Below are 22,833 nucleotides of genomic sequence, written 5' to 3' on the forward strand. Positions count from 1 at the left end.
TCACCCACCAAAAGGGAGCATTCTAAGGAAAAAGGCAAAGAAGCTAACAAAAGCAATTAAGTGGGCAACATGATGGTAGCTGAGCGACTGCTGAATAATATACTCTGGGAAAAAACATTGTAAACAGAACATTGGTGGCTTATTTTTAAATGAAACAAACAACACTGAACCATTTGTTTTAGAAACACACATAAGTAGAATTTGGAACCAGCCATAAGAAAAAATATAGGCCACATTTGATGCCTCCTTCTCCTGGCAACATCCTTTAAAGCAGGGGTCAGCAACCTTCGGCATGCGGCTTGCCAGGGTAAGCACCCTGGTGGGCCGGGCCGGTTTGTTTACCTGCCGCATTCGCAGGTTCGGCCGATCGCGGCTCCCACTGGCCGCGGTTTGCCGCTCCAGGTCAATGGGGGCGGCAGGAAGCGGCGCGGGCCAAGGGCTCCCACTGGCCGTGATCAGCCGAACCTGCGGACGCGGCAGGTAAACAAACCGACCCGGCCCGCCAGGGGGCTTACCCTGGCGGGCTGTGTGCCAAAGGTTGCCAATCCCTGCTTTAAAGTAATTACATTAATGATGTTTAAAGCTAATGAATCATATGCTTTCAGGAAAATCAGCAGCAGTAGCAGCAGCATGGTAAGAAATGCCCTCCCCCCATGATGACTGACGTGGGTGGGATGGGTTAATTTAGTACAGGGAGGTTTGATGTAGATTAAAAAAGAAACCATTTTAATCTGAAAAACAATCACGTGTCAAACACTTCCCATTTTCAAACAAGTCTGATTGCTTATTTCTGCAAGATTTATCATTTTCAAGGTTTTCGTACAGTCTGATTTATTCTGCATCAGGGTAAGTGATCTCTTCATCAGGGGGCACTGGCAGAAAGCCGCCAAAGGGCTGCTTGATTTAAAATGCCGGTGGTTTCGATAACATTTAACACAATTTCATCTGATGCCAACTTTCTGACAGGAAGCACCTACGTGACCAAAGTAAATAGAAGAACTAGTGTCTCACTGATATAGCTGCAAGGTATTTAAATGTCATCACCTGGCTGAAGTTCACACCTATCAGTCTGAATATTAAACCTACTGATTACCTCTTTGCATATTTGCAATGGAATAAATAACATGCAGTTGATCTGGTTCAGAGTACAGGACAATCTGCTCCTTTAAGGGCCAGAGGGGCCAGGGATCAGCCAGCCCTATTCCAAGAAGAAGCATCGCAGGCAAGTGCTGGGAATCAGGTGATTGGTGTGACTCCCTGAGACCCCAATATTCACCACTGTCATGTAATTAGGACATGTTTTGTACAAAGTATGCCTTGTGAGGTATCATTCTAAAAGTCTTGATCTGATAGACATTAATATCTCAGGTTTCAGAGTAGCAGCCGTGTTAGTCTGTATCCGCAAAAAGAACAGGAGTACTTGTGGCACCTTAGAGACTAACCAATTTATTTGAGCATAAGCTTTCGTGGGCTACAGCCCACTTCATCGGATGCATAGAATGGAACACACAGAAAGAAGATATTTATACATACAGAGAACATGAAAAGGTGGAAGTAGCCATACCAACTGTAAGAGGCCAATCAATTGAGATGAGCTATCATCAGCAGGAGGGGGGGAAAAAGTAATAATCGAGATGACCTATAGAAGGTGTGAGGATACTTAACATGGGGAAATAGAGTCAATTAGTGTCATGACCCAACCATTCCCAGTCTCTGTTTAGACCTAAGTTAATTGTATCTAATTTGCATATTAATTCAAGTTCAGCAGTCTCTCTTTGGAGTCTGTTTTTCAAGTTTTTTTGTTGCAAAATTGCTACCTTCAAGTCTGTCACTGAGTGGTTAGAGAGGTTGAAGTGTTCTCTCACTGGTTTTTGAATGTTATGATTCCTGATGTCAGATTTGTGTCCATTAATTATTTTGCGTAGAGACTGTCCGGTTTGGCCAATGTACATGGCAGAGGGGCATTGCTGGCACATGATAGCATATATCACATTGGTAGATGTGCAGGTGAACGAGTCCCTGATGGTGTGGCTGATGTGATTAGGTCCTATGATGGTGTCACTTGAATAGAATAGTCTCTAAGGTGCCACAAGTACTCCTGTTCTTTTATTAATATCTCATTGGATTGTATGCCTTATTGTCAAATGGGAAGTTATGAAGTTTGACTATGTATGTGTTACTGAAACATGTTGTGAGGTTGAAAACACCCACAAGCAGCCTTGCAGGTACAACAGTAAAAAGGCCAAACAATGTTAATGGCTTATTGAGGAAATGCACACAAGCACAAGGATTACCCTAGGAACTGTGTACAATAGAAACCTCTCAGAGATAGCACTGCACAATGGGGACTGTTTGACTCAGGTCACAGCAAAAGAGCTTTCCAGCAAGTGGGAAGAAGATATAAAAGGGGGACAGTGACATCATGAAGATACCTCACTCCCCCTGCAACAACACACCTGGAAATACCTGAGGGGCAAGGACTGAACTGTGGGAAGTGATGGTCCCAGGCTAGCAGGATCTTTAACCTGTGTATGAAAACCTGGGAAAACCAGGGCAACTTATGCCTTAAGAATCTGCCAGAGTGTTTATCACTCAGGGTAAGAATTTGCACATTTCTATCCTATGTATCTAGTGTGTTAAGCTCAGTTTGCGTTTCTTGTTTATTTATTAAAATAATCTGCTTTGATCTGTTTGCTATCACTTGTATACGCTTAAAAATCTATCCTTTGTAGTTAATAAACTTGTTTTGTTCTCTCTAAACCAGTTTGTGAAATTCATAACTGGGGGCAAAAAGCTGTGCATAGATTCCTCCACATTGAGGGAGGGAGCAAATTTCATGAGCTTATGCTGTACAGTTTTCTGTGCAGTGCAAGACAGTACAATTTTGGGTTTGCACCCCAGAGGGGGTGTGCACTTTAGTGCTGTGCAATCCCCTAACTCAGTGCTTTTCAAACCATGGGTCGCAGCATGTAAGGCGCTGGGTCGCCTTGCTCTGGTTGGCACCGCCAACCAGGACGTAAAAAGTCCCGTTGGCGGTGCTGCGCAGCTGCGGCAGGCTAGTTCCTATCTGTTCTGACACCGCGCTGTGCCCCAGAAGCGGCCAGCAGCGGGTCTGGCTTCTAGGCAGGGGGGCCATGGGGCTCCGCAAGCTGCTCCCGCCTGAGCACTGGCTCCACACTCCGGCCAATGGGAGGTGAGAGGCGGTGCCTACAGGCAAGAGTCGCGTGGACCCGCTTGCGTGCTTCCACCTAGGAGCCAGACCGGCTGCTGGCTGCTTCCCAACCGGGAGCCACCGGAGGAAAGTCCGCATCCCAATCCCTTGCCCCAATCCCTTGCCCCAGCCCTGAGCCCCCCCAAACCTGGAACCCCTTCCTACACCCCAAACCCTTCATACTCAGCCGCAGCCCAGAGCCTGCACCCCGAGCCCTGACCCCCTCCTGCACCCCAACCCCCTGCTCCAGCCCTGAGCCCCCCCCAAATTGAAGCCCCTCCTGCACCCCAAACTGCCCAGACCCAGACCGAGCCCAGAGCCCTGACCCCCTCCCACACCCCAACCCCCTGCCACAGCCCCACCCCTGAGCCCTCCCCCAAACCTGGAACCCCTTCCTGCACCCCAAACCCTTCATAGCAGCCGCAGCCCAGAGCCTGCACCCCGAGCCCTGACCCCCTCCTGCACCCCAACCCCCTGCTCCAGCCCTGAGCCCCCCCAAATTGAAGCCCCTCCTGCATCCCAAACTGCCCAGACCCAGACCGAGCCCAGAGCCCTGACCCCCCTCCCACACCCCAACCCCCTGCCACAGCCCCACCCCTGAGCCCTCCCCCAAACCTGGAACCCCTTCCTACACCCCAAACCCCTCATCTCTGGACTCACCTCAGAGCCTGCACCCCCAGCCCAGAGCCCTGACCCCTTCCCCAGCCCAGAGCCCCCTCCCACACCCTGAACCCCTCATTCCTGGCCCTACCCCACAGCCCCTGCACCCCAACCCTCTGCCCCATCCCTGATCCCCTTCCACACCCCAAACCCCTCATCCCCAGCTCCGCTGGGTCACAGGCATCAACTGTTTTCTTCAACTGGGTCCCGAGGAAAAAAGTTTGAAAACCACTTCTCTAGCTGATTCTTTCCACACACAGCTGATTTCAGTGTCTGTGCCTTTCTGCAGCTGGGCATGTCCCTACCTGTGTGTGTGCTAGAGGAGGCTTAAGGGCCTGGCACAGTAGGACAGGGTGAGGCAGCCCAGGCTGGTGGAATGGGTGGGCTCAGTGGGACTCTAGTATATCAGATGGCATCCTGGGGCGGGGGAGGGGGGAACCCATCACAATTGATAATTACCAGCTAGGGGAGATAGATGAGGCCCTCAGCTCAATGAGGGAGCCAGGAGAGGGCTAACAGAACACTCTCTTGTACCAGCTGAGTAGCAGAGGACTTCAAGGGGGGAGAGGACCCTGTGGATGTCCTTAGGCTGAGTGGAGGCCCTGACCTTTAACCAGGGAGCCCACAACCTACATCAGCAAGAAGATCACTGCTTTATGTCTTCACTCCATGTTTTCTTTTCTGTGTTGGACAAGAAACAGAGCCCTGAGGCAAGGGCTATGAACTAATTTGTGTGTGGCTAATTATTTTCTCCCAGCCTGGTGACTGAGCCCACCAGCCTACAATATTGCTGACATATTAGTAGGGGAAGGGTCCAAAATTGTTAAAGCTGGGTGCCTGGTTTTCAGAATTGCTTAGCACCCAACAAATCATAGAAATGTGGATATGGAATGGACCTTGAGAGGTCATTTACTCCATCCACTGCACTGAGGCAGGACCAAAGAAACCTAAACCATCTCTGACAGGAGTTTGTCTAACCTGTTCTTAGAACCTACGGATGGGGATTCCGTGACCTTCCTTGGTACCTTATTCCACTGCTTAACTATCTTTATAATTAGAACGTTTTTACTAATATCTAACCTAAATCTCCCTAGATGCTGATGAAACCCCTTACTTCCTGTCCTATCTTTAGTGGACATGGAAAACATTTGATCACTATCTTCTTTATAACAGTCTGTTATGGGGTGTCTGCCCCACACTGGCCCATAAGGGGTTAATAGAACCCTAGGGAAGCCGCGCAGCAGGCAGCCAATTACAGAGGGCCCTAAGGAGGCTATGCAGGACAGAGCCAGTTAGACAGGGTCTGCGAGGAGCAGCCAATCAGGGCCTGGCAGGCACATATAAGAAGAGCTGCAGGGCAGAGTAAGATCAGTAACTTGCTGGAGCTTGAGAAGGGAAGATCAGGCTCCTAGCAGGAAGAAGGTATGCTAGCACCCTGGACAGAGTAGTGGTGCTAACAGCAACTGGGGGAGCTAATGATGGTTCCTGGTTGGCTACAGGGATTTGCAGGCTGAGGCCCTGAGATGAGGGTGAAGAGGGTGCTGGAGCCATGGGGAAGAGGCCTAGAGAAATGAACTAAGAAGTCAGAGGGGATGCAGTGAGTGTTGGCTATCTATAGAGCGCTGGGGTGGGACATGGAGTAGTGGGTGGGCCCTGGTTTTGCTCCCCTCCCACCACCACCACGGAAGTGGCCAGATGATTGGCTGCAGTTGCCACTGAGGGAAGTGTCTGGACAGTGGACTGCAGTTCCCCTAGAATGGGAAAGAACAGAGTGTGATATGGCCAGAGGGCTGTGTCCTGAAGCGGATGCCATGGTTCTTGGACCAACATACTTCCAGGAGCAGAAGTGACTGTGTGTGAGATATCACTAAATGAGGGCGCATTGGCTAGCAGAGCTAATTCCTGGGACAGCCAGCAGGAGGCACTGCAGTGGTGAGTGAACCATGTCACACAGCACTTAACATATTTGCAGGGCTGGCTCCAGGCACCAGCTGAGCAAGCTAGTGCTTGGGGCGGCAGATTGTTGGAGGCGGCATTCTGCCCAATCCTAGGGCGGCACGGCCGCTTTTTTGTTGTTGTTGTTGTTCTTGTTCCACTCCCCCTGCCCTGCAGGGGACGGCAGCACGGAGAACCAGAGCGCCCTGCAGGGCAGACCTCTTCCTTCCCTCCCCGCCGACCGGAGCGGAGCCCTCGCGGCAGGAGGCGGCACAGCGAGAGGGGCCGTGTGGCAGCGCCCCTGCTGTAGCCCTGGCCGCCCCCTTCTCTCTCTCCCCCGCCCGCTCCCTCCCCTTCCCTCTTCCCCAGCCGGTCCCCCTGCACCCGCGCTGCAGCTGCACCGCAGTTTTTTTTGTTTTGTTTTTTTGCTTTGCCATTCTGGTCGCCCCCCCCCCCCTTTTTTTTTTTTTTTTTTGCTTGGGGCGGCCCTGCATATTTGAAGATGGTTATCAGGTCCTCTCTCATTCTTCTTTTCTTAATAAGAGCTCAGGTACTGTGATGATGGATGGTAATATGAAAAACTCTAAAGTAGAAAAACTCTAACTTGTTTACATTAGTAAGTGCTATCATATACCTTGAACTCAAATTAACAGACTATGAGTTAAGGCTAGATAACAAGCACAATATTATTTCTTGTCTCATTTTTATAGCAAAATCCTTTCAGAGCACCACAAGATCCTTGGTTTTTAGCTGCCAGCAAAACTTTGCAACTTGTCATCTGTCTCAGTCAGAGATGTGAAGTTAATCACCTTTGCATTTATTCATGCTGCAAAATATCCTAGAACCATGGCCTTTATAAGATTAAACTTTGTACTTTCCCAGCATTTCCATGAAAAACCTGAACATTGCCTACCAAGTCTTCGGGCAAAATGTAGCGGAAAATTCCCTTAAGCTTTTGAGTAGGTGGTGTGTGTTTGGTTTTTTTTTTTAATAAACTTATTACAGGAAACTTTCCCTCTTACTTAATCTGAATTATCTTAATAACTTTCAGACTTGTTCTATAGCCTCTTGTATTTCTCCATTTTAAGAGGTGAGGCTAAGTAAGATTGAACCATTTGTCTGACATAAAACTCTACCAAATACTGCCTTAAACTTTTGTTGTTTGGTATGGTTTGATCCACACTGTTGAAATTTCTCAATTCCCCTGAGGACAAATGCACAAAACAACCTAATTTTCAGCTCTGGGTAGAGTAACAGTGATCACATACATGTATCTACTGAAAATACACACAAATATTTCCTTTCTGTTTCACTAGCTCTGAAGATATTGAAAGCATGAAAATAAGAGATTCCACATTAGCCTACATAACAGACTATACTGAGGCTAAAGAGGAAGTTGGGTCACCTACAGTTTTTGTACTGTAATCACTCCTATTTAAATTGATCACTGTTTAACATGACCTTGTATTTGATCCAAATAATTATTTTGTACAAAAAAACCTCTAATTAAAATAGTCACTGTAGACCAGTATTATTTGAATCACTAGTTACAGAAGTTACCATTAATAAGAAGGAGGTTTAACACACTAAATAAAGTCAAGGAGGACCCATGGTAATGAAAGAGGGCTTAACTTGAAATTAGATGACTTGCCACTGCTGCTGTTTTTTATTTATAAACAAAGCTCTACTGTGTTTTGCAAGCTGTGATGTGCCCCCTGGTGGTCATATGAATAATAGCCACTAATTTTGGCTTAAGTGTTTATAAGGGACTTTAAATCAAAAGTCCCAATATGTAAAACATTGGATTTTTCAGAAACAGTGGAAAACAGAAGGGAAATCTTTTTATCAGTTTATCTGAGAGAGATTATAGAAGTAAACAATTTTGCCTTTTTGTTGTGTCCAAGAAAAAAATAAACATGCATTTTGTTTTGACTTTTGGTTTGTTTCACCAAGAGCGTAAAGGAAGCTGACATAACTTACTATGGCATGGAGAAGCTGAAGGTCAAAAGGGGTGAAGTCACAAGATAAGCATTGTCCAGGTTCAACACAGAGAACTTGGGCAGAGACAAAAAGGCACATTGGCCTCTTAAGAATTGTAAGTGTCAGGTTGGAAATTGACAAGCTCTGGTCTGGTGCTGACACCCACATCATCCAAGGCTGTAATTTAACGTATATCTAAAACTGCAGAAGGGGATAGTGTAATATAAAGATTTTATTGACGTTCATTTGGGACGGCACATTAGTAACAAGTGAGTGACAGGGTGCAGATCATTTAAATAAGGGCCGATGCAACATTTACACATTCTATCTAGGTATGTATGTGATGCTCCTCCTCACTGTGCTAGCTGAGCTCATCTGTGGCATTAAAGTGCCTACCCACATTGTATCATTACACATTCTGTATAGGGCTTGGAAATATTCAGATACAGCAGTGGTGAGGGGCCATAGAAGTAGCTAGACAGAGTGTATAAATGTTTTGTCTCCATGGTTTGAAAAAGGTGGTGGGGTTTTTTTTTTTTGTTTTTTGGTATCCCTCTGCTCATAAAGCCCCAGTGCTTTAATTATTGTGGGCCAGATTGCCCCCTCCCAGGGGAAATCCCACGGGAGGGAGTTCCAGGGAAGAAAATCTGAGGATCCCTCCACTGAACTTCTTTCATATTTGGAATGATCCTATGCCCGTGGAAGTCATTGGAAGTCTTTCCATTTAATTAAGTGGGCTTTGGATCATACCCATTGTGTTGTGGGAGGGCAGAATTTGCCAGTGGAAATACAGCTGAGTCCCCTTTCCACAGATGGAAGATCCCCCTCCACATATATATATCTGGGGGAAGATCCCTTCCCTTGCCCCTCTGCTTTTAGTCCAGCCTTAAAGGGCTAACGAGACCTAAAGAAACCCCTACAAATGACCTAATAACTCTTCTAGGCCTAAAAATATGTTGACTTTACATTTTTCAACATTAGAAACAAGTGCTGTGTGTTATGTTGAAAAGTTAGGACTATCCCTTTCCAGTGGCATAGGATTTCTGTTTCCAAATCAGTCCTGCACCAGTAATTGGCTCAATGTCTTACAGCTTTCTGAATATTGTTTGTCCAGTGTAATTTCGACATGGAGGCAGGTGAGGGGCAACAGGAATTCCACATTTGCCAGAGAAAAGTTCCCTCATTTCTCTCAATCTTTAAAAAATAAAATGGAGGTTGTTTTGATAGGCCTCACCTTCTTGGAATGTCAGAAGTAGTCTAATTAATAGGTAGAACGCAGGTGCAAAAGTCATAGGTGCATGAATATGTGCCTGGGTCTACACGATTGCATACTGTGGTCAAGATTTTTAAAAAGCACTAATGATTTTGGGTGCCTCAACTGGGAGAGGGGGAGGGGAATGTCCAACTCTGAGACATCTTAAAGAGGCTGAATTGTCTGAAACTGTTGAGAGGCTTTTAGAGGGCAGGTGCTCAAGCTGAGCACCCAAAAATTAAATCCGCCAAAGTCAGTCATTAACTTTGAAAATCTTGGCAAATATATTACACACCAAACACTACATTAAAAGGAACATTAAGGTTGCCAAGTCAAGCACTCAAGCTAGGAAATGCCAGAATTAAGTTCCTGTGCAACCTTTTTTCAGTCCCTTTGTGCATAGCTACTAACTACGGCCATGTCCAGAGATCTCTCAACAAACTTATCTGTCTGGCTCAGCTTGTATATTGAGAAAAGCTTGCCTTGAGCCAGGGCAGCCACCCCCATTTTCCAAATGAGTTTTCTCCAGTTACATGTGTATATAATGGGGTTTGAATTGCTTTTTTCCCCTCTGGGATAGCCCATTTAGGATATCAAGATCCTTAATGATGACTAGTAGTTACCTTTCAAGAGCTCATCCTCCTCATAGATATTGCACCTCACATCTATCTATATTTCTCTGACCTAGCTACTTTCTGTTGTGTTCCATGAAATAAGTAGATTGGAATTTTCCCCAATACAACTTCCTCAACTCATTTTATGTTATGAACTATTAAAGACAAGATCCAGATATTAAAGGTTGTGCCACCTATGGTTAGATACCCACCATTTTCCATTCCAAGACCCTATTTTCAGCTGCTTATAACTTTTTGCCAAACTTTAACAGTACAAGATGAAATTTTCCATGCTGGGTGTCAGCTTCAGGTTGTGGTTTTTTGGTTTTTTTTTTTTTTTTTTTTTTTTTTTTTTAATTTTCAGCCAGAATGGTTCAGCAATTGCCGAGAATGAGGTTAGAGAAAAATACATTGTTTTGCCCGTGTTAAAATGGTGTTACAGCTGTTTCATTGAGAAGATCTAGTGCCTCCATGCTTCATAGCTAGGGTGACCATACAGCAAGGGTGAAAAATCGGGACAGGGGGTGGGGTGGGTGGGGGTAATAGGCACCTATATAAGACAAAGCCCCAAATATCAGGACTGCAGCAACTGAGGACTTTTCCTGCAATTGTTCCTCCTGATGACCGGAGGCTGCTGTGGAACCAGGCACAGGAACTGATAGCAAGGAGACTGTCTCTGCTGGCTTCTCAGTGCTTCCCAAGCTGGGGCCCAGGTTGCGGAGAGGCAGTCCACGTGGAATGCAGGGGGGAGAAGCTGAGCCTAGGGGTGACAAGGTGAAAATAGTTATAATGGAAAGTGATGGCCCAATTTAACTACAGGCATCACTACCTGCTCCTCCTTGTAAAAGTTTGCTGAACTCTGCTGTAACAACATTTATCTTCCAAGTTTGACAAGCGTCTTATTAAAGTCACCACCGCTGAGTTCTCCCTCCTCTCCTCAGTCATGCAGGAAAATGTCCTCACAAAGCTGTGCCACCATGTATTTACAGCAAGAAGCTATGATGGGGGCAGAGAACAATTTACGTATACTTCCAAGGTTTCTGTTTTCAATGTTCTTTAAGTTTTGGGCAGTTGGAATTGACTTCTTGATTGACTTACAGCAGTGTTTCCCAAAGTTGGGACGCCACTTGTGTAGGGAAAGCCCCTGGCGGGCCGGGCTGGTTTGTTTACCTGCCGTGTCCGCAGGTTCGCCCAATCATGGCTGCAGTTCACTGCTCCAGGCCAATGGGAGCTGCTGGAAGCGGCAGCCAGTATGTCCCTTGGCTTGCGCCGCTTCCAGCAGTTCCCATTGGCCAGGAGCAGTGAACCACGGCCAGTGGGAGCTGCGATTGACCGAACCTGCGGACGCAGCAGGTAAACAAACTGGCCCAGGGGCTTTCCCCACACAAGCAGTGTCCTAAGTTTGGGAAACACTGACTTACAGTAATGTAGTGGTACTAGGAGACTGTATTAAGCATTGTGGCAGCTGTGATGAAGCAGAAGAAACTACAGTTATTTTAACACAGTGATTACCCCAGAAAAATGTTTTAACATTTTCATTTCTCCCAAAGATTATCCATTTATAAGCATGATTCTTGTTTCATGACTGGAAAAAAAAAAACGAACTTCACTTACTGAGAATTAGGTCTTCATGTATTTGAACCAATAAGCTGGCTCAGCAAAGTCCACAAGCTGCCTTGTAATTAACTGTGAGCTCCAAAGATTGTGGATCAATCATTTAGACTGCCAGTCCAGCAAAGTTGCAAACTAGGGAATAATGAGGTTTAAGTTCTTGATGTGCCAAGGTAAAATAGTTCTTGCTTGAATTGGGGAAGAATAGAGAAACTATTGATCATTCATACTGAGAAACACCATTTAAACCTGACAGGAGCTTTTTTTTTTAATAATTAGGCCAGCTGGGGAGGAGATGGAGTGGTTAGCAGACCTCAAAGCGAGCCCTGCTTTGAGCTAGTGTAACAGTTGGGGGATTCTGTTACATATGCTTGCAATTCTAGCCTCAAGGTTTCAGGGAAGGTAGAATGAGTTCTCTGAAGCATTTTATCTGATTCCAGATAAAAGTTCAAGGACTTATTTTGCCCCCAGACATCAGGATGCTTCTGCACCAGGTCACGCTGGACAATACTGCCTTGTGTGTAGCTGTAATGGATTTTCAGATATCCCTTGCTGGAGTCAAAGTGGGTATGATGCTATCCAGTGTGAAGCAAGTCAAAAGCACCTCATTTTCTTTGTAGCACAAAAAGGGCCTCCACTGTTACCTTCTCACAAGAAATGGGCACATTTTTATTAGGGCCAGATGCTGATCTCTTTCTTGACTGGGGCTTATGAGATCTGGGTTCTATTCCTAGGTCTGCCACTGGCCCACTAGGTTTCTGTGTCTGTTTTCCCATCTATAAGAAAGTGATAACGATTTACTGATAAATGCTTTAAGAGATGTTGTTGTTAATCTGACTACTACCTTACTCCAGAAGTACGCCCCTTTAATGAAATGAGTTACTCTGCACTTTTAATTTAATTTGCAGAGTAGGTGATTTTATAATTCCAGCAAGGAGGTTCAGAATTTAGCCTTTAGATGTTGAAATGCTCCTCAAAGCTCAGATTTTGGTATGTGCCAATAATAGGGTGGCCTGCCCCTTTAAGGCCTGGAGCCAGCCAGCACTACCCAGTTAGTCCTGCCTGCCATACCTAGAATGGAGTTGTGGGGTGTAATTAGTAGAACCTGCTGGGTATGGAGGTCCTGATTGTCCCATGTAGTACCTCAGGAAACTGCAGAAGGGTGGTGAGAGAGGTTTTAGCAGAAGCTTGCTAAGACAGGCAATGGCTGCTGGCAGTGAACAGGCTCGAGTAAGAAGCCTTGAGTCTTCAGGAAGAAGGCTCCAGGAAGGGAAGGACTGAGAGTTCCCCCTGTCCTGCTGAGACAGACTTAAGGAGATTTCTGAACTTTATTTTGGGAATGATTTTACTATTTTAATAAATCCAACCCCAAGGAGGAGTGTTGCTGAACCAGAAAAGAGTTGTTTTGGTGGGTTAATTGAGAGAGCAGGGGGCTGTTTGGCAGGACTGCCCTGAAGCCATGAGGTAGGGGGTGTTTGGGAGGTGGCCACCAGCTGACAGTTGTGTGCTCCCCTTTAAACTGCCAGTGTGAACAATGAGGAAGCCCCTGAAAAAAATATTTTGCCTTTGTTTAATCTTGTTCTCTTTCCTGGGGAAGAAGAGATGCCTACAGAATCTTACCCCCTCTAGAGAGGATCTGAAGCACGTGGTCTTGGCAGAATCAGTGCTCCCAATTTTGAGTAAAATCACAGGTTCTTGGGGCAAAGGCACCACCAAACCACTGAAGGAAGAAGAATTGACACCTGGCTGAGGTGGTGCATTATCAGCATCCACATTCTTCAAAATGAGTAGCACCGGCAAAGTACTGCAGTGAGGGAGAGCACAAGCAAAACTACCTTGGATCTCCAAAGGGATGCTTGCGTGAGGAAGCCCAATGAAGAAGAGAAATAGAGAACAGAAGCCAGGGAGATGGCACAAGTCGTAAGCAGCACATGGGCCAAATTCATTCTTTGTTTAAATCCTTCAATGTTTTGGGCTCTACAAACTTAAAATCAGATAAATAATTTGCTTTTTCTGTTCCCCCAGAGAAGGTGATGGGCCATATTCTGCTCTCAATTACAGTTGTGTAAATCCAAAATAACTCAACTGAAGTCAATTAAATTACTCCAGATTTACACCATAACAGAGCAGAATTTGGTCAATAAGGACTTAATTGACTGCACACTGGATCTTTCCATTGATTTCAGTGTACCTGGTTCAAGCCTTAAGTCTTTGCCTGCAACAATCTTGCCACTAAAGAGAGAGAATTTCTTAACATGACATAACTTTTGCTTTTCTCAGTAGGCTGTAGTAACTTGTCAGCTGGTGTAACTTGTCAGCTGCTCAATAGGGCTCTTCTTAATACAGATGTGGCTTGGAACTGTCACCTGATGTGCTGAAACTACCTCTGAGCTGGTTTTCTTTGTCAGCTTGGAACTCCAGAACCCTGTCTTGTTGAGCCAGACATGCTAGCCTGCTGCAACGCAGACCCAGGGTCTGAACCACATCCCCAAAGTTGCAAATTTAACTGAAAACAGCTCTGCAAGTACTCCTCTCTCCAGCATCCAGACACCCAGTTCCCAATGGGATTCAAACCCCAAATAAATCAGTTTTACTCTGTATAAACCTTATACAGGGTAAACTCATAAATTGTCTGCCCTCTATAACATTGATAGAGAGAGATGCACAGCTGTTTGCTCCCCCAGGTATTAATCACTTACTCTGGGTTAATTAATAACCAAAAGTAATGTTAAGTATAAAAAGTAGGATTTAAGTGGTTTCAAGTAATAACAGGCAGAACAAAGTAAGTTACCAAGCAAAATAAAACAAAACATGCATGTCTAAGCCTAATACATTAAGAAACTGAATATAGGTAAATCTCACCCTCAGATGTTCCAATAAGCTTCTTTCACAGACTAGACTCCTTCTTAGTCTGGGGCCTGGGCCCAATCTTTTCCCCTGGTACAGTCCTTGTTAGTTCCAGCTCAGGTAATAACTAGGGGATTTGTCATGACTGGCAGCCCCCTTTGTTCTGTTCCACCCCCTTGTATAGCTTTGGCACAAGGTGGGAATCTTTTGTCTCTCTAGATCCCCACCCCTCCTTCTAAATGGAAAAGCACCAGGTTTAAGATGGATTCCAGTTCAGGTGACATGATCACATGTCACTGTAAGACTTCCTTCTTCATTACCTAGTAGCTGGGAGATGCATACACAGGAAGGCTTGCAGGTAAACAAACCTATTCACAGTTCATTAATTCTGAAGTGCCCTTAATGGCTTTCACGTAACATGTTTGCATCAGTAATACAAGTTTATATCTTCTTCTCCTAATTCCAGACATAGAAATAATGCATGCAAACAAATAGGATGAACACACTCAGTAGATCATAAGCTTTGTAATGATACCTTACAAGAGACCTTTTGCATAAAGCATAGTCCAGTTGCATTATATTCACACTCATTGCACTCCATATGTTTTATGGAAATATGCTAATGTCACCACAGGATTGGGTTCCCCTACCCTTTCTGTCTTGTTTGTCACTTTTTACTTTGCCCTTACACATTTCTGAACTGCAGCATGAAGTCCTGATTGGAAGTACATTTCAAACTCGCTGCATACCACCTCCTTTCCTTGCAAGCTGATTTTAAAAAGGGGGTGAAGAATGGGACTGAATAAAGAGGTATGATCTTAAGCATAATCCTCCCCGTGCTAACGAGTTGCATGGCTGTGTTCCTCTCTTTAGTCTTGACTGTTGCTACTATACAGGAGTAGCTTGGCAGCCACTCAGCAGCATTCCAATTTAATGCAGGACCAGGTACCCTGGTGCTATTCTGCTTTATGCTTGTGCAAATCCCTTGGTTTCAGTGAGTTACTACTATGTAAATTGGATTAATGCAATGGCATAGCAGGGCCCCTGTTTTTAATCATTATGCTTTAAAGGGCAGCACTGAACACTTGTTCTATCAGGATCAAGCCCCAAATGGGTCTGAATAGAATAACTTCCACCAATTTGGCATTCACTGAGTGTGCAGATGAGAGCTACTTACATCCCAAGGGCAGAAGGTGAAGGTGAAAAGCAACTATCACGAGGGTGTAAAATAAAACCGGGACTTTACTTTAATTTATGACTCTCCTGTGTTTAACCTTCCCCCGGGCATATATTTAGCAGTGGTGGAATGAGTGTAACTCCATTGTTTTGAGGGGATCTTACATCAGGACTTTGGTCCCCTTGGAATACTAAAGCAGGGATCTATTTTGCTACTTATTCCTGTTTTATGACCATAGAAGACTAGGGTTGGAAGAGACCTCAGGAGGTCATCTAGTCCCACTGCTCAAAGCAGGACCAACCCCAACTGAATCACCAGTTGACACATGACATTTAGTTTACATAAAATGACCAGATCTTCAAAATCAAAACCAGGGACACTTTTGTGGTGACATTTTTTCAGGGTTGCAAAAGACTCCCCTCCACCCAAAACAGCACTTAAAAAAAAATGCTGTGATGGCTTCTGAAGCTGGCAGTCTTCCGGGCATATTTCTCAGAGTGGAGGATGCCAGTAACTCAATGTTGTAAATAAGTTTATCATCAAACACTAAACAAGTGTCATTAACGTTCACTTTGAGCAAAAGAAGAGGTTTGCTAGTGTCTAAACTCACTTGCCTTTTCTTCTCTCTTCAATCATTCTTCATCACACTGAAGGGCTTATTCCATGGGACTGTTTGTTTCTGGTAAACACAGAAGAAACTCTGCTTGGTGCAACAATATTTCTTGAACAAACCCTTTTTTTAATTATAGAAAACTCTTCAATCTTTTGAATGACGAAATGGAAAAAGTAGGACATTTCAGGCAGCACAAAAGAAGTTCTAAGGCTATTGGGACATTATATGAAGAACCAGAACTGTTGTGTGGTATGTGTGGCTTCTTGTTTTGTTTTGTTTTTAAAGGTGCATAGTCTCTTTAATATAGGCTGAATTCAGCCTAAGGACTGCAATTCTGAGATCCACTTCAGTCCACATGAGTCTACCCCTAATTCTCATTTACACTAAGGTCCCTTTGTACTCCCCTGGCTGGCAGTGAAAAGTGGCCTTATAAGTGTAAACCTAATTGTAATTTATACCCCCATTCAAGGCCCTTTAAACTGCCAGAGTGATGCAAGGAAACCTTAATATAAATAAGAATCAGAACCTTCATAAACCAATGGGCTGAAGTTGTCAAGATGCAGGATTTCTCTATTCTTGCCAATATTCCAGCAACATTTCTAGAGAATGGGTGTACTCTAATGCATGTGTATCTACAAGCGTTAAAGTGTACCAGGTATTGTAAAAAGAGACACTGCCAAGACACGAGTCTTTACTTTCTTGTCTTACTGACACACCTTTAGATTGTTCATAGTGAAAGAAAGTTGCAACCCTAACTTACTTTTAATCCAATGGGAATTGAGGGCCTGAAGCACTTTGCACGGTCAGATTCCATATTACAGGTGAGGTTGGGATTTGGATGCTGAGGAATCATTTCAGTACTTCAGTCTAATCCTCCCTGCTGAGTAAAAGGGAGTTCCGAAGGGACCATGGGGGAGAGGCTGGAGAAAGAATCTGACTTTTCTCTAAAGTTTCCACACCATCAGATTTTTAGTGATTTTGAACTTGGCACTGTAGCTTAGTGAACTTGAACACAATGGCATTGAGCTAGTATATAAAATGCTGGAGGCTACGTGGGCTAAAAGTACTATTGTAAACAGAAGTCAGGAGGAGTGGAGGGTGTTCAGGATTATGCCCATCAACTTTACTGAAGTTCTCACGCTACCTGTAACATCTTCGTACAATGTCGTAAGCCTGTGTTCACCATGACCATGCTTGTCATGCCCTGTGTTCAGTTTTATGTCTGCTGAACAAAAGTAAGTAGATGTAAAATAACATGCGTCTGACAAAGTGGGTATTCGCCCACGAAAGCTTATGCTCCAATACATCTGTTAATCTATAAGGTGCCACAGGACTCTCTGTTGCTTTTTACAGATCCAGACTTACATGGCTACCCCTCTGATACATAAATAACTCTGACACCTACCTTTCCTAAGCAGCCCAGCCAATGTCAAAACACACTGCTGTCTTGATTTTCTATTGAAGCAGATTTGCTACTAGCCATGGAATGTAAGTGTAAATTTGTAAAAAGCCTGCAGTTTAAACCAGATATATTGATCACAGATTTATGGATTGTTTCTGATGCATTTGTACAGTGCCTAGCACATTGAGGCCCCTTCTGAACTAAGGCCTTAGGGCACCTCCAGAATGTAAATAAGAATAATAGAAAGCTTGTCTTGACCATTTCCTGTAAAAGCTGAGAGACAGTTAGGCAAAGAAAATAAAACATTTGCTAGCAGGAGACACTAGTTCATTATGGACAGCAGATCTAGAAAACTTATCTAGAGGATGAATCATAAATTGCCTAATATTTGCCTTTCATGTCAAGTGCTAAATCATCTGTATTGTATTTCAAGGTTATCTCATACTGACCAAGTGAAATCAGTGGGAGTAGTCACCTGAGTATGGAGTGGATAATAGGGCCCATAATAAAATAGAAGAAATGTCTCTGACTTTTGTGGCCAATGTTCACTTTAGAACTGGTATTGTCTAAAAGCCTCAGACAAGATGCTGTCATAGTGCTTATATCTGCATGTCCATCATGTGGATGGAAGTCCATTCACCTGAAGGACCACTGAGTCTTCATCTTTCACACTTTTAAGTTCCTCAGTGATCTAAATGAAGTACCATAAAATTACTATTGTGTTTATCTTCACTGTAAGGAAATCAAAGAGCAGATTTTTCTTTCTGGAGCTTCGTAATGTGATGTGTGTACTTCTGGACAACTTGTCATTTAGTTATTGCAAGTGTCTGACAAATGCACAAAGAATGCTAGAAAATAATGTCAAGGTACATTAAAAAGTGTAATGACTGAGACGTGTATGGACTGGTGCTAGGAGTGCAGTGAGTATTGATGAGATGTGGAATAACTTTCAATTTCCAGCTAAAATTTTTAATTTAATGGACTCAGTGGCAAAGTTAGTGCACAAGCTTTTTACATCAGAAGTATGGGTCAAGTATAACATAGGTGGCTTTGTCTTGCAATAAAAATGCATTATCTTAGTTCAGGTACAGTCATTGATTGAAGAATATTTAGGTTTCTGGTAAGGCTGTTAGTTATGCCTAAGTATCTGGCTGATCGGGATAGTGTGATAGAAAATGTGGGAATTTTTGAGGGGGGCGGAGGGGGGATAAATGTGTTCCCTTTCCTGACCAGCTTTATCTTTAGTACTTTGTGACTAGAACCAGTGGTAGGAAGGTTGCATGTGGCACCCCTTACAAAGGATGCCTGAGCACTCCACCTTTAACCACATGGTGGCAGAATTCAGAGCCTATACTTGTGCATCAGTGCCTCTCAGTGTAACAAGTAATATAGCAGATCATAACACATTTGCCTACCAGTGTCAAAGAGAGGATAGGCATCTGTATGTTCTTTTCCTTTAATAAAAATCATAATTTTCCTCTTGTTCTTTTAAAAAAAAAAATCCTTTCAAAAATCTGTCCTCTGATCCTTAAAAGACAATTTAACCTTGTTCAGGGCACCGGAAGCTGAGAAAGTTGGTAGCCTTAGTTGCCGTGGTGATTCTCAGCTATACCTTTATGCAGTGTTCCTTGTCACAAGAGCTAGAAGCTCTCTGTATATCTTGGGAGATCAGCATGTAGCTGGCTGCAGCATAAATCTGAATTCACCTGTCTGATGCTATACAAAAAGCATTATGGATATGTCTACACTGTTCCATAGTGTGAATTAATGCTGACTAGTGCAGCTGTAGTTCAGGAGAGATAAGATCAGCTAAAACATGATTGCGCCCTTGTCAAGGCTGTATCCCCACTTTGAACTTTAGGGTACAAATATGGGGGCCTGCATGAAAACTTCTAAGCTTAACTACCAGCTTAGGTCTGGTCCGCTGCCACCATCCCAAAGCTAATTCCCTTCCCTGGGTAGCCTTGAGAGACCTTCACCAATATCCTGGTGAATACTGATCCAAACCCCTTGGATCTAAACCAAGGAGAAATTAACCATTCCCCCTCCTTCGTTTCACCAACTCCTGGTGAATACAGATCCAACCCCCTTGGATCTAAAAACAAGGAAAAATCAATCAGGTTCTTAAAAAGAAGGCTTTTAATTAAAGAAAAAGGTAAAAATCATCTCTGTAAAATCAGGATGGAAAATAACTTTACAGGGTAATCAAACTTAAAGAGCTCAGAGGACTCCCCTCTAGTCTTAGGTTCAAAGTACAGCAAACAAAGATAAACACTCTAGTAAAAGGTACATTTACAAGTTGAGAAAACAAAGTAAAACTAAGACGCCTTGCCTGGCTGTTTACTTACAAGTTTGAAATATGAGAGACTTGTTTAGAAAGATGTGGAGAACCTGGATTGATGTCTGGTCCCTCTCAGTCCCAAGAGCGAATGAACTCCCAAACAAAGAGCACAAACAAAAACCTTCCCCCCCCCCCTCCACCCCACCCCAAGATTTGAAAGTATCTTGTCCCCTTATTGGTCCTTTGGGTCAGATGCCAGCCAGGTTAACTGAGCTTCTTAACCCTTTATAGGGAAAAGGATGTTGGAGTCTCTGGCCAGGAGGGATTTTATAGTACTGTACACAGGAGAGCTGTTACCCTTCCCTTTATAGTTATGACAGCCCTATAAGCTGTATGTAGTGGAAACCCTCTGCACACACATTCCACACAACCCCCAGTTTGAGAACCCCTGCTATAAAAGGATATGGGGGAAAAGTCATCTGCCTGCTTGGCACTGTCCTCTCTTCCCCCTGGCCCTATGGTGCTGCATGAGGGAAGGGGGCAGAGACTGTGAAGAGTGAGTTGGTTGAGAGTCCAATTGTTTGGTTCACAGAGGGCTCAGATTTGAATTAGCCATTGCACTGTTATCCAAGGACTCTCTGCATTATTCTAGAGAGTGTGGCGAGTGGAGTTGGGGAGTGAACTTGCAGGCTCTTCTACAGCTCGGGGGCCAGAGTAGCTGCTGCAGAGCTTTTGTGCAGGTGCCCTGTGGCCTTGGAGGAGGATTCTATCTCCCCTGCACCCACCTTTTGGTGGGGTATGAGAATTTTCCTATCTGAGCTATTATGCAGTGCCCCACAACAACATATTTGGGGTTTGTTTTTTTCATTTAAAACAACGGAGATATTTACTGCTGTCCAAGAAACGACATTTTAAAACCGACTTACAGTAACTGTCACAGCTTTAAAAAGTAAATCATTTCACCAAACCAAAGAGGAATGAACACTCTTAAGCTAAATTTGCTAAAAGATTGCCCAAGACTATACTTGTTGTTGAAAATATTAGGCCCCATTTGAATCTGACTGTTTTTACATTACTTTAACTCCAATTACTTCACTTACAGCTCTGAATTATAACCGCTGGGTACACTTTTTAAAATCCATCTCTGTTAGTGACTGTGATAAGTGTCCATTTCTCTTTTTAATTATTTCTATCCTGGCTACTTCTCACTTGGCTCAAGGAGTTCCTCACAGGTGTTGTCTGCAGGTAAAAGCTGTTTGTTCATTTTCATAAATGTCAGTTAGGACTCACATTAGTTGCTCTGTAATGTGGTCTACCCTACAGAGTTAGGTCCACTTAAGGCAGTTTACGTCAACCTAATTATGTCAAGTATCAGGGGGTAGCCGTGTTAGTCTGTATCTACAAAAACAACAAGGAGTCTGGTGGCACCTTAAAGCCTAACAGATTTATTTGGGCATAAGCTTTCGTGGGTAAAAACCTCACTTCTTCAGATGCATAGAGTGAAAGTTACAGATGCAGGCATTATATACTGACACATGGAGAGCAGGGAGTTATTTCGCAAGTGGAGAACCAGTGTTGACAGGGCCAATTCAATCAGGGTGGATGGAGTCCACTCCCAATAATAGATGAGGAGGTGTCAATTTCAGGAGAGGAAAAGCTGCTTCTGTAATGAGCCAGCCACTCCCAGTCCCTATTCAAGCCCAGATTAATGGTGTTAAATTTGCAAATGAATGTTAGTTCTGCTGTTTCTCTTTGAAGTCTGTTTCTGAAGTTTTTTTTGTTCAATAATAGTGACTTAAATCTGTAATAGAATTACCAGGGAGATTGAAGTGTTCACTTACTGGCTTTTGTACGTTACCATTCCTGATGTCCGATTTGTGTCCATTTATACTTTTGCGGAGGGACTGTCCGGTTTGGCCAATGTACATGGCAGAGGGGCATTGCTGGCACATGATGGCATATATAACATTAGTGGATGTGCAGGTGAATGAGCCCTTGATGGTGTGGCTGATGTGGTTGGGTCCTCTGATGGTGTCACCAGAGTAGATATGGGGACAGAGTAGGCAACGAGGTTTGCTACAGGGATTGGTTCCTGGGTTGGTGTTTCTGTGGTGTGGTGTGTAGTTGCTGGTGAGTATTTGCTTCAGGTTGGGGGGTTGTCTGTAAGCGAGGACTGGCCTGCCTCCCAAGGTCCGTGAGAGTGAGGGATCGTTTTCCAGGATAGGTTGTAGATCGTGGATAATGCGCTGGAGAGGTTTTAGCTGGGGGCTGTATGTGATGGCCAGTGGTGTTCTGTTGTTGTCCTTGTTGGGCCTGTCCTGTAGTAGGTGATTTCTGGGTACCCATCTTGCTCTGTCAATCTGTTTCCTCACTTCCCCAGGTGGGTATTGTAGTTTTAAGAATGCTTGATAAAGATCTTGTAGGTGTTTGTCTCTGTCTGAGGGGTTGGAGCAAATTCGGTTGTATCTTAGGGCTTGGCTGTAGACAATGGATCGTGTGATGTGTCTTGGATGGAAGCTGGAGGCATGTAGGTACGTATAGCGGTCAGTAGGTTTCAGGTATAGGGTGGTGTTTATGTGACCATCACTTATTTGCACTGTAGTGTCCAGGAAGTGGATCTCTTGTGTGGACTGATCCAGGCTGAGGTTGATGGTGGGGTGGAATTTGTTGAAGTCCAGGTGGAATTCTTCAAGGGCCTCCTTTCCGTGGGTTCATATGATGAAGATGTCATCAATGTAGCGCAAGTAGAGGAGGGGCACTAGGGGACGAGAGCTGAGGAAGCGTTGTTCTAAGTCAGCCATAAAAATGTTGGCATACTGTGGGGCCATTCGGGTACCCATAGCAGTGCCACTGACTTGAAGGTATAAGTTGTCCCCAAATGTGAAGTGGTTGTGGGTGAGGACAAAGTCACAAAGCTCAGCCACCAGGCGTGCTGTGGCCTCATCAGGGATACTGTTCCTGACAGCTTGTAGTCCATCCTCATGTGGAATATTGGTGTAGAGAGCTTCTACATCCATGGTGGCCAGGATGGTGTTTTCAGGAAGAACACCAATGCATTGTAGTTTCCTCAAGGGCTCATTCACCTGCACATCTACTAATGTTATATGTGCCAGCAAAATGCCCCTCTGCCATGTACATTGGCCAAACCGGACAGTCCCTCCTCAAAAGAATAAATGGACACAAATCGGACATCAGGAATGGTAACGTACAAAAGCCAGTAAGTGAACACTTCAATCTCCCTGGTCATTCT

Source organism: Chrysemys picta, chromosome 1 (genome assembly GCF_011386835.1).
Source record: "Chrysemys picta bellii isolate R12L10 chromosome 1, ASM1138683v2, whole genome shotgun sequence".
Taxonomy (NCBI): domain Eukaryota; kingdom Metazoa; phylum Chordata; order Testudines; family Emydidae; genus Chrysemys; species Chrysemys picta.